This window comes from Phyllostomus hastatus, unplaced genomic scaffold (genome assembly GCF_019186645.2).
Source record: "Phyllostomus hastatus isolate PE091 unplaced genomic scaffold, TTU_PhHast_1.1 phas_scaffold_317, whole genome shotgun sequence".
Classification (NCBI taxonomy): domain Eukaryota; kingdom Metazoa; phylum Chordata; class Mammalia; order Chiroptera; family Phyllostomidae; genus Phyllostomus; species Phyllostomus hastatus.
Genome location: NW_025334023.1, coordinates 10,995,999 through 11,011,351, shown reverse-complemented (window position 1 = coordinate 11,011,351; position 15,353 = coordinate 10,995,999).

The window sequence follows — 15,353 nt, the reverse complement described above, 5'->3', positions numbered from 1 at the left end:
AGGAATCCAACCTGTCTCTGACTACTCCAGGGTGGGGGGGAATGCAAAAGTCATATAGAGAAAGTACTTGGTCAATGTTGAAATCCTGGACTGGTAATTTCCCCTGCACCAACCAAGGAGACAATTGGCAGGAGCCTCTAAGGATGACAAAGTGACAGTCCTACATCACAGGTAAGAGTAACGACTAGGGACCAGCAGACCTGAGTTCACTTGGCCACAGCATTCAGCAAGTCTTAGTTGTCATTATTCTGTTTATTCAGTAGTTCTCACACCCTCTGAAAGTGATAAGACCATTTGTTTCCCCATTTTAGAGATGAATAAATCAGGGTTTAGGGGAGTGGAGACTCCCCAGAAGTCCGCAGGGCAGATGCAGAGGTGGGTCTCAAGCTCAGGCTTCAGCTTCTCTTGTTCAGTGTCCTTTACTGCTACAGCAGACAGGCTGCTGTGAATGTTAATGAAGGATCTGATTCAGAGCAGTGATTACCACCAGGAAGGGGCCAGATGGACAAGCAGACAGCCATCTGCCTCCTACCTGGGTCACCTGCCCCCAGGCCCCTTGTTAGGAATTAGTCATTATGTCAAAAGCAAAGATATATCAGGAAAGAACATCTCTGCATGCGTGAGTGCAGGAATTAGCTTACCAAATGACTCGCCTAGAACTGAGGGACCAAGACCAAGGAGAGGAAGTTTTCATGAGTGGATAGGTTTTTCTCAAAGTGAAGCTATAGAGCACTGTATTTCACTCTATGTGAGAAAAGGAAGAAGAGGGAGAGGGAGAGGGAGAGAGAGAGAGAGAGAGGAGGGATAAGGGATAGGGAGAGAAAGAGAAAGAGAAAGGAGGGAGGGGGAGAGAGGAGAGAGAGGAAGAAAGGGAGGGGAAGGAGAGAGGGAGAAGGAGGGGAGAGAGAAGGAGAGGAGAAAGAAAGGGAGGAAGGGGAAGGAAGGAGGAGGGAGGAAAGGAAGGGAGGGAGTGGGGATGAGAGAGAGGAGAAAAACTATCAAGAACTTTCCATCCCGGCTGGCGTAGCTCAGTGGATTGAGCGTGGGCTGGGAACCAAAGTATCCCAGGTTCGATTCCCAGCCAGGGTACATGCCTGGGTTGCAGGCCATGACCCCCAGCAACCGCACATTGATGTGTCTCTCTCTCTCTATCTCTATCTCCCTCCCTTCCCTCTCTAAAAATAAATAAATAAAATCTTAAAAAAAAAAAAGAACTTTCCCTGTGCTGGTCACCATTATCTTAGGTCACCATTGCCACAGCATTGTGACATGGGTGTTATCACCCCATACAGTAAATAAACAGGCTTGGAGAATTAAAAGAACACACTCAGTCATCACATGAGAGAGACAATGATTCAAGTTTATCAATGATTTTTCCCTTACCATGTTTCATGTTGCAATACCAGTCATTTTTAAATAACTCTTTATTTTAGAATAGTTTTAGATTTACAGGAAAATTACATACCTAATACAGAGAATTCCCATATACCTTTCAACTAGGTTATGCCAATGTTAACTACTTATCACAATTAATAAACCATTATTAACTAAATTCCATACTTTATTCACGTTTCCTTAACTTTAACCTTTCTCTCTTTCTGGATTCCATCTGAGGTACATATTACATTGAGTCATCCATCATGTCCCCTTAGGTTCCTCTTAGGTGTGACCATTTCTCAGACTTGCCTTGTTTTTAATGACCTTGATGGTTTTGAGGAGTTCTGGTCAGGTACTTTATAGGACGTCCCTCACTTGGGATTTGTCTGATGTTTTCACATGATTACATACAGGATGTGGGTTTTTAGAAGGAAGATTACAGAGCTAAAGTGCCATTCTCATCACATCATATCAAGAGTACATGACTTAATCACTGCTGATGTTAACTGTGTTCACCTGGTTGAGGTTGTGTTTTTCAAGTTTTTCCACTGTAAAGTTACTTTTTACCCACCTTTTCATACTTTATGCTCTGGAAGGAAGTTATCATGCACAGCCCACTCTTAATTAGTAGGGAGTTATGCTTCCAGTCCTTGAGGGCAAAGTAGACTTGTCTATTCTCCTCCATTCATTTATTCAAAGTTTATTTATATCAGCAGGGACTCATGGACACTTTATAATTTGGGTTATAATCCAATACTGCTTTAATTTGTTTTTCAAATTGTTTCAGCATTGGTCACTGAAAGCTCTTCATTTGGCTCCCAGGATGCCTTGACATAGCCCCATCATTGTGGATTTTTTTAGCACTTCCTTATTTTCTGGTTCTACAGGAGGTCCAGGCTCATTTTGTGTACTTCCTGCCTGAATCCTAGAATGAGTCATTTTTCCAAGACACCCTGACCTCTTTTATTGGAAGACAGTATTAGAAACCAAGATCTGGAGCTGGATGTGCTCATAGCTACTGGGATGCCATTTCTCAGCTGACTTGATGAGGAAATAAATGTGTATGTATTAACTTGTGTATATATGCATACCTAAACATTTCTGTATATAACCATCTGTATGTAGCTAAACATGCAGCTAAACATGGGTTCACACTGGTGCCTCCACTCTCCTCCATTATTACCTGGATCATTCTAGTCTTCTCCCACTCTAACAGTGAGAACCTAACAACACTCACTTTTCATCTCTTCCTTTCATTCTGACTAGTTGTTTCAGGGTGGACCCTCTGCTCAGCAAAGTCCTAAAGAACCTTCATATCTCTCATATTTTGGCTTCAATGGTCTCTTGGTTATCTCAGGCTCCTGCTACTTCTTTCCAAGCTTGGTGATAAACTTCTTTATAGTAATTCTTCCAGGACTTTATACATCCAAAGCACAAGAAAATGGTAAATAAATGATTTAACGGGCAACAAACCCAAACTCATATGAGAGATGTCATTTTCACAGTCAAAAATGTGATGTTTCTAATTGTTTCTATCTCTATCTAGTATCTGTTTAAATTTATTATTTTTATCTATTAACTTCATGTATTAATTATTTTATTAACTATATTAATTAATATAAATTAATAATTTATTCATTAACTGAACTCTCAACTTGCCCTGTATCTTAGTCATGTTCAGGTAAGTTCTGTCAAAGGTAGTGATTTATCAATGATCTAGAATTATCAAATATCTTGTCCCTGCTTCCCACAGTCTCCACAGATGGCACCTGGGGTCCAGAGTGGCCAAGAGCAATTCACGGCATCATGAGGAGGGGTTAACTTCTGCTCACCAAACCTGACCTGCGTCTCCTGATCCCACTCACTGCCAATGCGATGGTCCCGTCTGTTCTTCTTTGTACTCTGGATCTACTCCCTTTTGGATACTTCCTGGAAAGGCTTTAGAAAAGAGGAAAGATTAAATTATCCACAAGCAAATTGTAAATTGTGTACCATGCTGCTTGTATTAGTTAAGCTTCCTTAGTCAAAGGTATAAGAGGAAATATTTCAAAAATATTGATGTGGATTTACATACACATTACCTGATCTTCTCCATAGTCAGCCAAGCTGTTCACCTTTCTTGGCAGCAGGTGGGGAATGAGGTGAGCAGAGAAGAAATTGGATTCTTAAAGAAGGAATGCAAAGAAAGGTAATAGTCAGCTATTAACATTTTAAAGCAAGGCAATATGTTTGAAAGTCTAAGTTTCTTTTGTTCCCATTTTTCATATCAGCTTGTTACAGAATTTTTCCCATGATGTAATTAAGAAGACCATAAAACCACAGGCAAAAAAGAAAGGACATAAAATAGAAGAAGTAAAGGAGAAAACCATCACTTTTAAACCAAAGTTCTTGAAGATGGAATGTGAGCTGAAGGCAGAGAGACGAGAAGAAACAGAGGTGAAGAAGTGACAGTCACATTATGTTTTGCTCCTCTCCCTGGGATGAAACCCTGACAAGTTGGAGAACAATTAGGGCAGAGAGGTCCTGGCCACTCTCTACTTGGAATTCTGGGAGGAAGTCACCTGGTGGGCCAGGCACCCCATGTCCATAGAAGTTGGGGATTGGCCCCACCAAAGTAAAGCTCAATGGTACAACATGGTCAAAAATAGACAAGAGCTCAGCTCTAACAAGCTGCCCTCTCTTTCTATTAGATATGTGGGAACTCAGGAGCTTCCACAAGGCCCTGAAAAGGGGAAGCAGAAGGTAGTTGAGTCTGAGAGCCAGCTCTCCAACCATGGGATTTACTGTGCTTAGGGGTGACTCAGCAGGGAAGGATGGGATCTACTCCAGACCCAATCTCACTCCAACCAGAAGCCAGCAGAGGGCATGCAGAGGCTCAATGGAGGTTTTAGAGCCATCATTGATGTGGTGAGGTTGGCAACCAGGAAGTAGTGGAACCTCTGCCAAGCCTAGAGAGACCAGATTGCAAGTAATACCAGCTTTGACTTTAGATACAAATGCTTACAGAGCAAGCATCCCTCTAGTGGACAAAGGACATTTCCATGAAAACAGGAGACACTGTCATGGATCGATATTAGCCAATATTGTGCAAACTCTAAAAACCCTCCCCTATCCACTGCCAAGAGGACACAGTAAGCCACAACCCTATCCCACTCACTAAGAGCCATCCTGATGAGGAGCAGGACTGTGGTCAGAAATCTGTGGCACAGATTTTTCACCCAAGGAGACTAAGCATCATCTAAAAGAAATGCTTGAAAGTATTATAAGGGACTAGCTGTTCAAGATTGTCCTAAAATAAAATTAAATTTCAAGTGGCAGCTCTGATCCATGAACTTCAACTGACTCAGTCAAGAAAGGAAGCATTATGGAAGACCCCTGGGCAGCTCACAGAGTTGAAGGAAGAACTGCAGCAGGAGCCTGGGGTGGTGGTGGGGAGAGGACTCTAACTGGGGGAAATGGAAGAGGAAGGAAGGAGAAATGCTGTTATTAGAAACAGAGGGAAAGGGTACTGGACAGGCAACTAAAACATATGTTCACAGCTTTTCCCTTAGTAAAGAAGGAGGCCTGGCCCAGGAAATAATCATTCATTCAACAACTATCCACTGAGCTGAATGAAGAAGAGCAAGACTACAAAGTTGAATGAGTCCTGGCCCCTGGCCTCAAGAGCTTACAACCCAGTGGGAGGGACCAACATGAAAAGCTGCACCACCTGCCTAAAGGTCTGAACAATGTTATGGGCTGAGAACAGCTGTTGTTGTAAGAATGAAAGGAAAAAACAACAACTTCTTGGAAGCTTCAGGAAAGCTTGGCATTCCATCTGTGTCTTGAAAGTATCCTGGTGAGCAAGAAAGGAAAGAGAGTATTTTTTTTAAAGACAGAAGCATGAGAAAAAGCATAGTGGTGGGAAAGAGAGTACACCATTAGGTAAATGCCAGTAGCCAGACATGGTTGTGTTAAAGAACAAAATTCAACCAAGTAAATTTGAAGATATAGTGGCTTTATTAAGATTGAGCAGCATCTCATGTAGCAACTAGAAGGGCGCTCTGAGAGGTTATACAGAATGGATGGTTTTTATAAAAAGAAGGGTATAGCAGGGAAGTTACTTACAAAAGAAAAGATTCTTTTTCAACCAGGACGATTTTGTGGGGGGAGAGAATGGCAAAGATCATGCATATTGCCTCTTATTCCTGTGGGGGGGCAGGGGTGAAGAGGGTTCCCTAGACAGATTACCTCATTGGTATTTACTAGAATATTCCAAACTGGTTGATTAACATTACATTTCTAGTAATGGTAGGAACTGCAGTTAAGTTAGGTATTTAGTCTAGGTTTGGTATCATGGGTTTTAGCACAAGTGATACCATTTGGGGGCCTCTGGTTTTCTCTTTAACAGTTTTGTGCAGAATTCTTGATGAAATATTGAAGATAGGAAGCTGAAAAGAAAGGCCAGAAAGAGAACATCTTAAATGCAAGGCAATTGAGTGTAGCTTTATCCTATAAAGCTATAGTATAGTATCATATAAAGCTACACAGTCTTTCAAAATGAGATCTGCATTTTGGAACGTTCACTCTTGAAGCAGTGTGAGAAATGAATTTGGAAAGAAAGAGATAGAAGACTCCAGGTGGTGGAGTAAAGGACAAAGAGAGAATAGGGCAAGGGAATGTCAGAGTTGTTGGAGAAATTAAGGGCACTGGCAAGTGTCCTAAATCCTCTGCAGCTGCCTATCAAAGACCAATTCATCAATAGACACCCTGGATGTCTCTACACTTGACTTCTCAGGGTCTTCAGTCCTATCATTATTTCCCTGCTTTTTCTTCACAAATCTCTCTTCTTCTTGGTGGCTCACACCAAAATGCAAATGTACCCTGGCATCTCTCATCTCTAAAACTATTTTTAATAGTTCATTTGTATTGTATTTTCCCATTACCATTTATCTTCTCTATACCCTCTTTTACCCACCTTTCTCCTAAAAATATTCTTGGTGCCCTGGTCTACTGCCCAACCTTTCTGTTCCCCTTCCTTAACAGGGGCTTTTATCTTCAGGTTCTTATCATGGCTGTAATAAGGCCACTGTAGTTTCCACCATCCTGTCTGCTGTCTGAGCAGAAAAAGGGAAAAAAATAACTGAATCAGTACCCTTGAAAGAACTTTTATAGAAGTTCCACCTAACACCTCTATTTATAGTTCATAGACTTCAAATGGCAAGGGAAAATGGAAAACACAGTTTGTTAATTAACCATTTTTCTGTCCCAAGAAAAGATTAATAAAGAATAAGAAGAGAATGGGTATGATATAGGCAACCAGGAATCTCTGTAGTACTTTCTTTGATTCCCTTCTAGTACACCTGCATTTCTCTTAATATAATTTCTAAAAGGAGAGATCAACATATATCAACTCCACTTCCTCACATTCCCTTCTTTTTTCCAACAATCTGGGTTCTACCCACATGTTGCTAAATCCACTGGACAGACCACTCCTTCTTATACCCAATTTCTCTGTAGCAGTCAAATATTTCTCTATGAAACACTTGTCCTTCCTCTCTCGGATTCCTCATTATACTACTCTGTTCGTTCTCTCATACCACTCCTATTCTCTCCCCAGTTCCTTTCTCTTCATTCAGAGTTATTCAGTACAACTTCAGGCTTCCTCCTGTCTTTCTTCTCTTCTCTGTCTACAATCTTCTCCTAAGTAATCTCATCCAGTCCCATGCTTTTAAATACATCTGTATCCCGATAACTCTTAAATTCATATCTCCAGCCAAGACCTCATCTTGATCTTCAGTCTCATATATTTAGTTGCCTATGTGGCATCTCAAACTAGTTCTCTCATAAGCTTAGCACACCCAAACTGAAATCTTCAATTCCACTGACCTCCACCCCATACTGCTTCTACTCCAATTTCTCCCTTCTCAGTAAATGTGTCTCTGTCCATCTGGTTTGCAGGCCAAAACTCAGAAAAATCTATTTTGACCTCTTGGTCTCCCTCACTTCCCATTTTTCACCAAGTCCTGCCAGTTCAACCACATTTTATCAATGTATTTTTATTGCCAGTGTCACCAGCCCAGGACATGACACCCTCCTCTCTTTTCTACAGTACATCAATGTCTTTCTAATCATTTCTCCTTTCTCCACTCTTACACCCCTTCAGTCTAACCTACACAGGGCCCAGAGTAATTTTTTAATATTTTAATTTGGATTATGTTATCTCTATTCAGAATCCCACAATGCCTTCTTCTTACCATTAGAATAAAGTTTATTTATTAATAATTTTTATATTGATTACATGATAAAATGATAATATGTTGAATACACTGAGTTAAATTAAATTATTAAAATTTGAAAAAAAATTAAGTCTAAACTCCTTACTTGGATTCTCCAGCCTTCCCCTTACCTTATGTTCCAGGTAAATTGGTCTTCTGTCAGTTCCTTCTGCCTGGATGCTCCTCCATTGGCTCCTCACATGGCTGATTTCTTTTCGTCTTTCATGGCTCAACCTAAATGTCAACTCAGAGAGACATTCCTTTGTAACCCTAAGATAAGACACTCCTTCACACTGTCGTCTACCACAGCACCTGCTCATTTCTAATATGACACTGACCTAAATTTGTAGTAGTTGGCAAAATTTTAGTTGCAAATTTATTATTCATTACTTGTACTTGTGGTTTGTTTCCCTCCTCCTGACTATATACTCTGTACATAGTATAGTGCCTGCCACTCATTAGGTACTCAATAACTAAATGATTGTTAAATGAGTGTTTGGAACAAAAAGGTAAGCTTATAATGTCACATTTAATCTCTTCAAAAACCTGGTAATTTGGGTATTTTTATCACCATTTCATAGATGAGTAAACTGAGGATCAGAGAACTTCAAGGATTCCTAAGGAGTAAGCAGAGAAACAAGAATTTAAAGCCAGATCAGGCAGGTTCCAGAGCCTCTTCTTTCATAGCAGGCTGTCTCCACATACACCATCTTTCCAGGACATCAGTGACACCAGTGGGTCATTTTTGTGCTTTGTAGTTGACAAGAACATTAAGAAAACAATACCAGTTGCTTAATATGAGACAAAATAATTTAAAAGTCATTCCAGATTTTATTATCTTCCTGCAAGTAATTGGAACTCATTAAAATTTTGATTCTAAGGCAGGAAGAAATCATTTTAATTAGCAATGGAATAGGCTTTTCCTCAGCAACAACAAGTCCAAAATTTCAATTTATGTTGAAGGAGTCTCTAATTATCAAGAAAAGTGGCTGTTTCCATGAAGGATGGAGAAAGTACTGAAGCTGGCCCCAGGTCCTTTGCAACTTCCTAAAGACATTCTGTATCTCTCAAAGACTGAAATTGTCTGTGATGGCCAATTTTACCATAAATATTTCCTGTTAGACTGGTTGAGTTTTTATTCTTTTCTTTCACATTGATCTGTGTAAGAAGGTCAGAAAGGGCAAAGTTAGGCTAGAAAACAATAATTATACTTCTCCTTTCATTTCTTTTTATTATTATTATTTTTAGAGAGAGTGGAAAGGAGAAAGAAAAAGAAGTAGAGAAATATCAATGTGTGAAAGAAATACCAGTGGGTTGCCTCTCAGCCCGAAACCTAGACATGTGCCCTGACAGGGAATCAAACCAGTGACCCTTGGGTTTGCAGGCTGGTGCTCAATCCACTGAATCACACCAGCCAGGTCTCCTTTCATTTTTTTTTACACTTGCTACCTATGTTATATCATTCTTGTCACTTCAGTTAGCATTTTAGCAACTCTAAGAAGTCTTGCTGTTAAGAAACCTTTTTATTGTGGTTTTCATGAGCCAAGGGTTCTGTGGTCAAATATTTGGCCACAGAATTCTTTGCTGATAATTTATATAAGGATTGTCTCCAAAGCTGGCCACCAACAACTCCCCCCACTCTTGTATGCATATGCTGTTCCTCCCATCAACAGATTGTCTCTCTCTTCTTCAGTGTGGGAGGAGATAATGGGGAGAAAGGGGGGAAAGGTTTTCAGGAACACCTGTAAAGGACACATGGACAAAACCAAGGGAAGGGTGGGATCAGAGGTAGGAAGTAGGGATGGCTGGGGTGGCAGGGAGTGGTGGGGAAAAATGAAGACAACTGTACCTGAACAACAATAAAAAATAAATAAAATAAAATTATATGTTAAAAAAACAAAATTATAAATTAAAAAAAAGTTACCCAAACAATAGTATAATAAGCATTAGTATACTTACAAGCTAAGTAACAAATGTATATAATTGTTAATATTTAGCCACATTTGTTTTATCTATATCTATAAAGACTTGTAGATGTTTTCAAATAGGTGTCATATTTAATAAAAAGACGGTCTTTATAGAAAACATCTAGAGCAGAATCATTAAAAAGTCATTCAGTTGCCCATGGAATGAAGAGCAGATCCCTGGGAGAATCATTCCAGGCCTTCTATGATCTGGATCTTATCACTTCTTTTTTAGATTATCTGTTTCTGCCCCCTCACTTCATACCCTTCTCCAGCCAGGCTGAACTGCTTTAAATTCTAGGATCAGTGTTCAGCTTTCTCTCTCCTTTCTCTGGGTCTGTGCACATAGTGTTCCATTTGCCTGGTACATTTTACTCGATGCAGCTTTATCTGACTAGAACTTACTTTGCTCCAGGTATTCCTGACACACTCGGGCTGCTTAGGAGTTTCCACCATATGCTCTCCCTAATACTCCTATTAGACCTCTTTAAACATGGCTGTGACAGAGTAAGAAATATGTATTTGGTCTCTGCCCCCCATCACCTCCACCCCCACCACCCCCACCACCACCCCACCCCCATTTCCTGGAAACAACTCCTAAAATCCTTGGAATCTCCAAACTTGTAAGTATATTTTATGTGACATTCTTAGGTGACTGGTGGCTAGGGGCTCCTGCATAGCCTCAGGATGGACCCTGGTTGCCAGGGAAACCAACCCTGTAATTAGAGAGTTAGAACTTTCAGTTCCACTTTCCAATGTCTTGGGTTAGAAAGAGGGGCTGGAGGTTAAATCAGTCACTAATGGCCAATGGGTTAAGCTATCAAAAAAATAAAAACAAACAAAAAATAAAGAAAAAAGAAAGGAATAATCACCTTTATGAAATGAAACCTCCATTTAAAAAAACCTCTAAGTGTAAGTAAATAAATAAATAAGCTGAAGTTCGGCACCACTTTCCATGGATGCTAATAAAAAAGAAAAACCCTAACCAGAGAAGGTCAGACTGCTTCTGGGGTTGGTGAACAGGTGGAGATGCTAGGAGGGTGGTCGGTGTACCTGGACAAGAAAGGGAAGCTCTGCACCCCTTCCCATACACCTCGTCCTATGCATCTGTTCTGTCTGGCGGTGTCTGTTACAGTAAACTGGTAATCCAGTAGGCAAACTGTTTTACTGACTTCTAAGAGCTAGTCTAGCCAATTATCAAACCTGAGGAGAGATCATGGGAATCCCCAATTTATAGGCAGTCAATCAGAAATACATATTACAACTTGGGACTTGCAGTGGTCATTTGAAATAGCCTTGAGAGACTGAGTCCTTAACCTGTGAAATATGACCCTAACTCAAGGTAGACAGTGTGAGAATTGAGTTAAATTGTAGGCCACCCAGTCAGTGTCCACAGCTTGGCGTGGACATCCACAAGTCTGGTGTCAGATGTGTCAAAGGTAGTCAGAGAAAAGCAGGAGTTTTCCTTTAGTTGGTGAGTAGGAAAAGCAGGGGCATTTTTCTTTTATATGGCATATGTCTCTCTCCACCATTTTACCTGAGTTAGATGGTAAGAACTATATTTCACTTTTCTCTGCATCTTCCATACCTAACCAGGGCTTTTCACATAGTAACTGCTCAGTGAATACTTATTGAAAGAATAAATTCATGAAGAAGCACTAAACAAGGTAGACATTATAGAATGGAAGCACTGAATGCCCTTGGCAAAGCTTCCCCTCTTTTGGCCTTAGTTTCCCTATTTGTGCTCAAAGATCTTCAAGGTTTCTTCTAGACCTCAACTTTACACAGGGTGGAAAGGAGTAGCTTCTTCAATTACTAAATGCCCAGCAGTTCCTATGGCAACAGGTTCTGTGGGCCCAGACCCGTAGAATTTCAATCTGAATGAACCAGGCACTACAAAAGTCCAGAGGTCCTCCCTTTTCCCAGAAGATACCCAGAGGCAGATTATATAATAAGTCTTCTCTTCACCCCAGGCCTGTTTTGAGGCCCCCAGAGATTTAACAAATGGTTGCTATAGAAACAGCATCCCTCCCAGAAGCCTTTTCCCTCTCTGAGATGACCACTCTGCAGTATACGGATAAACTCCTGGTGCTGTCAGGACAGGCTCCTAATGAAAGCTGACACAAGGGTGGAGGGAGGGGGCAGGCACCAGGAAATAACATTAGGTATAAACTCTGACATTTGTAGTGAGCTTTCACTTACACCAGCTCATCTGATACTTATGTAAATCAGGGGGAGTTATTGTTATTATCTCTATTTCATAGATGAGGAAATTAAAACTTAGCTCAAAGAATTCAAAAAATTTTCTGAGGCCTTCGCCAGTGTTTGGTTGGAGAGTCTTCCTGTGACCAAAAGGTGAAAGGTTTGATTCCCAGTCAGAGCACATACCTCAGTAGCAGGTTTGATCCCAGATTTGGGCCTGTACAAGAGGCAACCCAACAATGTTTCTCTTTCACATCAGTACTTCTCTCTCTTCCTTCCACTCTCTAAACACAATGAGAAAATGTCCTCAGGTGAGGATAAAAAAATATTAACAATAATTAAAAATAAGATTTGCTGAGGTCACAAATTTAGTTGCAAAAAGGGTGGTTTAAAGCTAAGTCTGATTTCAAAGCCAGTGTTCTAAAACCACTAAGTGTTACTGCCTCATAATTAAAGCAGGTTCCAGTGAGAACTTAGTACTATATGTTTGGAGAAAATGGGATTCCTGGAACTGCCCAGGAATCAGGGCCTCCCCAGCAGCCTGACATCCAAATCTAAAAGATAATTTAAGTCCATCTGGAGCTGATTCCAATGACCAATCGGATGGATGAGACAGAACCTTAGGATATTGCAGGCACTGGCAGAATTCAAAGATGCACAGTTATGAGGACAGCCACACCATCCCAAAACCTTACTTCTCATCTTGAGCTCATTTACTTTCTTGGAAAGACCCATGAGAAGGAGGTTATCATACTCATTTTACAGATAGAGACACCTGAGGCTTAAAAAGGTGACTTGTTTAAAACTAAGTAGCATGTAAGCATTTGTAAAAAAAAAAAAGCTTATTTTAGATCAGGGGTGCCCAACCTGCACCGTGTAAGCCACAGGCAGCCCAGGATGGCTATGAATGCAGCCCAACACAAAGCTTTTTACTGAAACATTATGAGATTTTTTTTTGTGATTACATGTCACAACGTCGCATAAAATAAACATACATACACTCTCACTATTTGTGTGTGTGCATGGCTTCAGTTTTACAGCGGTGTGTGGCTTCCAGCATGTTATCTTCCAAGCGCAGACAATAGAATCAACATCATCAGACTTTGCATGTGCTCGTGGGGACTTAGCAAGGCAGCGATGATCAATAATACGTCAACCTACCATCGCAATGTTAGGCATTTAATGCTATTTAGAAGTCAGGTAAGCATTCTTATTTGACCATTAAAGGTACCTCCACACCTTGGCAGCACCTCACACTTCACCGGCCATGCTTTACAGTCGCCCCCTCCTCGCCAGGCATCAGCAGCCAAGAAGGCTGTGGAAGGGCCTAGACTTTGCTTTCTGTTTTCCTGCAAATTAATTTTCATAATAAGAGTAAATAAAGTCCCTTATCTATTACTACTTTTTTAAATCCCAGAATGGCTTCTACAATGTCTCAAAAGAAAAAAGAACCCCCAAAAAGAAAAATTATAGATGAAGGAAGATTGTTCAATGAAAAGTAGACAGATGACTACTTTTTCGTTGAGGCAAATAGTAAGGCACTCTGCTTAATTGGTAGGGAATTTTTGCGAGTTTTCAAAGACTATAATTTGAAATGGTATTTTATGTAAAAACATGCTGCCAAATTCAATGCATGTGAAGGATTGTGTTGTAAGGGCAAAATAGTGGAACTGAAAATGTCTGGCTTCTCAACAAAAATTTTTTTAAAAGTTGCAACTCAGGTGGATTCCATTGTAATAGCTAGTTATGTAGTAGCACATTTAATAGCAAAAATATAAAAACCATTTACTGAAGGTGAGTCTATTAGGCAATGTATAGAAAGCATGGCAGATATAATTTGCCCTGAAAAAGGGGGATATTTCTAAAATCATTTTGTCTCATGAGACTATAACCAGGAAAATCAAAGGAATTGGAAAATATATTGAAAGATGTTTAGAGAGTAAAGCTGCTAATTTTAAATTTTATGCTTTGGCGGTGGGTGATGGCACTGATGCTACAGATGCAGCTCAACTTGCTATTTTTATTAGAGGTATTGAAGATGAATATAATGTCACTGAAGCAATGGCTCCACTTTAGTGCCATTAAAAGACACAACTAAATCAAGAGATTTATATGAAGCAGTAAAAAATATGTTAAAGCAATTTTCTTTGTTCATTGTCATCATATCTGGTAGTTACTGATGGTGCCCGGTGATGGCAGGTAAAAGAGAGGGGCTTGTAAAATTAATAGAAGATGATGCAATTGCCACCCAAAACTCATCTTTGATGAAGTATCATTGCATAGTACATCAAGAAAATTTGTGCACTAAAGCTTTAAAAATAGATAACATCATGCAAATCATCACCAAGACTGTGAATTTCATAAGAACCAAGTGATTGAATCATCGCCAATTCAGGAATTCCTTAAAAGCACTGATGCCAACTATGGCGACATCATTTATTTTTCAGGAGTAAGATGACTAAGTCAAGGCCAAATGTTGAAAAGATTTTATGATTTGCAACATGTTATCAAGTTGTTTATGGTATCAAAAAACAAATTTGTGTTGAACTTGATGTAAACTGGCTTGCAGATTGAGCATTTTTAGTGGATTTAACTGCTCATTTAATGAGTTAAACATGAGTCTTCAAGGTGAAAACCAGCTTATCAATACCATGTTTCAAACCATAACAGCATTCCAAATGAAACTGAAAATATGTCAAGTTCAAATTAAGACAATTTTACTCATTTTGACACGTTGACTAAACACAGTCCTGTGATCAGCAAAAAATGTGCAGCTTTGCTTTTCAATTTGATGCAAGACTTTGAAAACATATTTCAAGATTCTGGAAAATAATCAATATTTTGCTATATTGGCTCCTCCATTTTCAGTTGTCATAAATATATTACCTGCCAATTTTCAAATGGAATGCATAGAACTGCAATCTGACATTCAACTTAAAGAAAAATTGAATTGTGTTCCTTTACTGGACTTTTTGTAAGTCCTGTCTTCCCAGAAACAAATATCTCTTGCTTTACAATCACACCTGATTTATGTCTTCACTATTTGGCAGCACCTACATTTGCAAGCAACTATTTTCAAGAATGAAACACACTGAGAGTAAAATTAGAACCAAAATATCTGATGAGCCCTTTGAGAACTCACTGAGAATTGCAACTACTTCTATCACACCAGATATTGACGCGCTGGTTCCTCAAATACAATACAAACATCTCACTAGTTTTATGTTGCCCTCTTCTCTTTTATATTTGTAATAAAAATTATTTTTAAAAAACATCAATGATGTTCTATTACTTAGATATGTACAGTTTCTATAATAGTAATCACAAATTTGGGACCTGCTCCACAATTTTAAAAGATTATTGAAAGGGCCACTGCATAGTTAGGGGTATTATGTGAGGACTGTTTTGCTTATCTGTGGTGGCAGACATCAGGAAAATTATGCACAGACTTTTTTTTGCTCATCAGTTTTCCTTAGTGTTTGTGTATTTAATGTGTGGCCCAAGACAACTTTTCTTCTAGTGTGGCCCAGAGACGCCAAAATGTGGGACACCA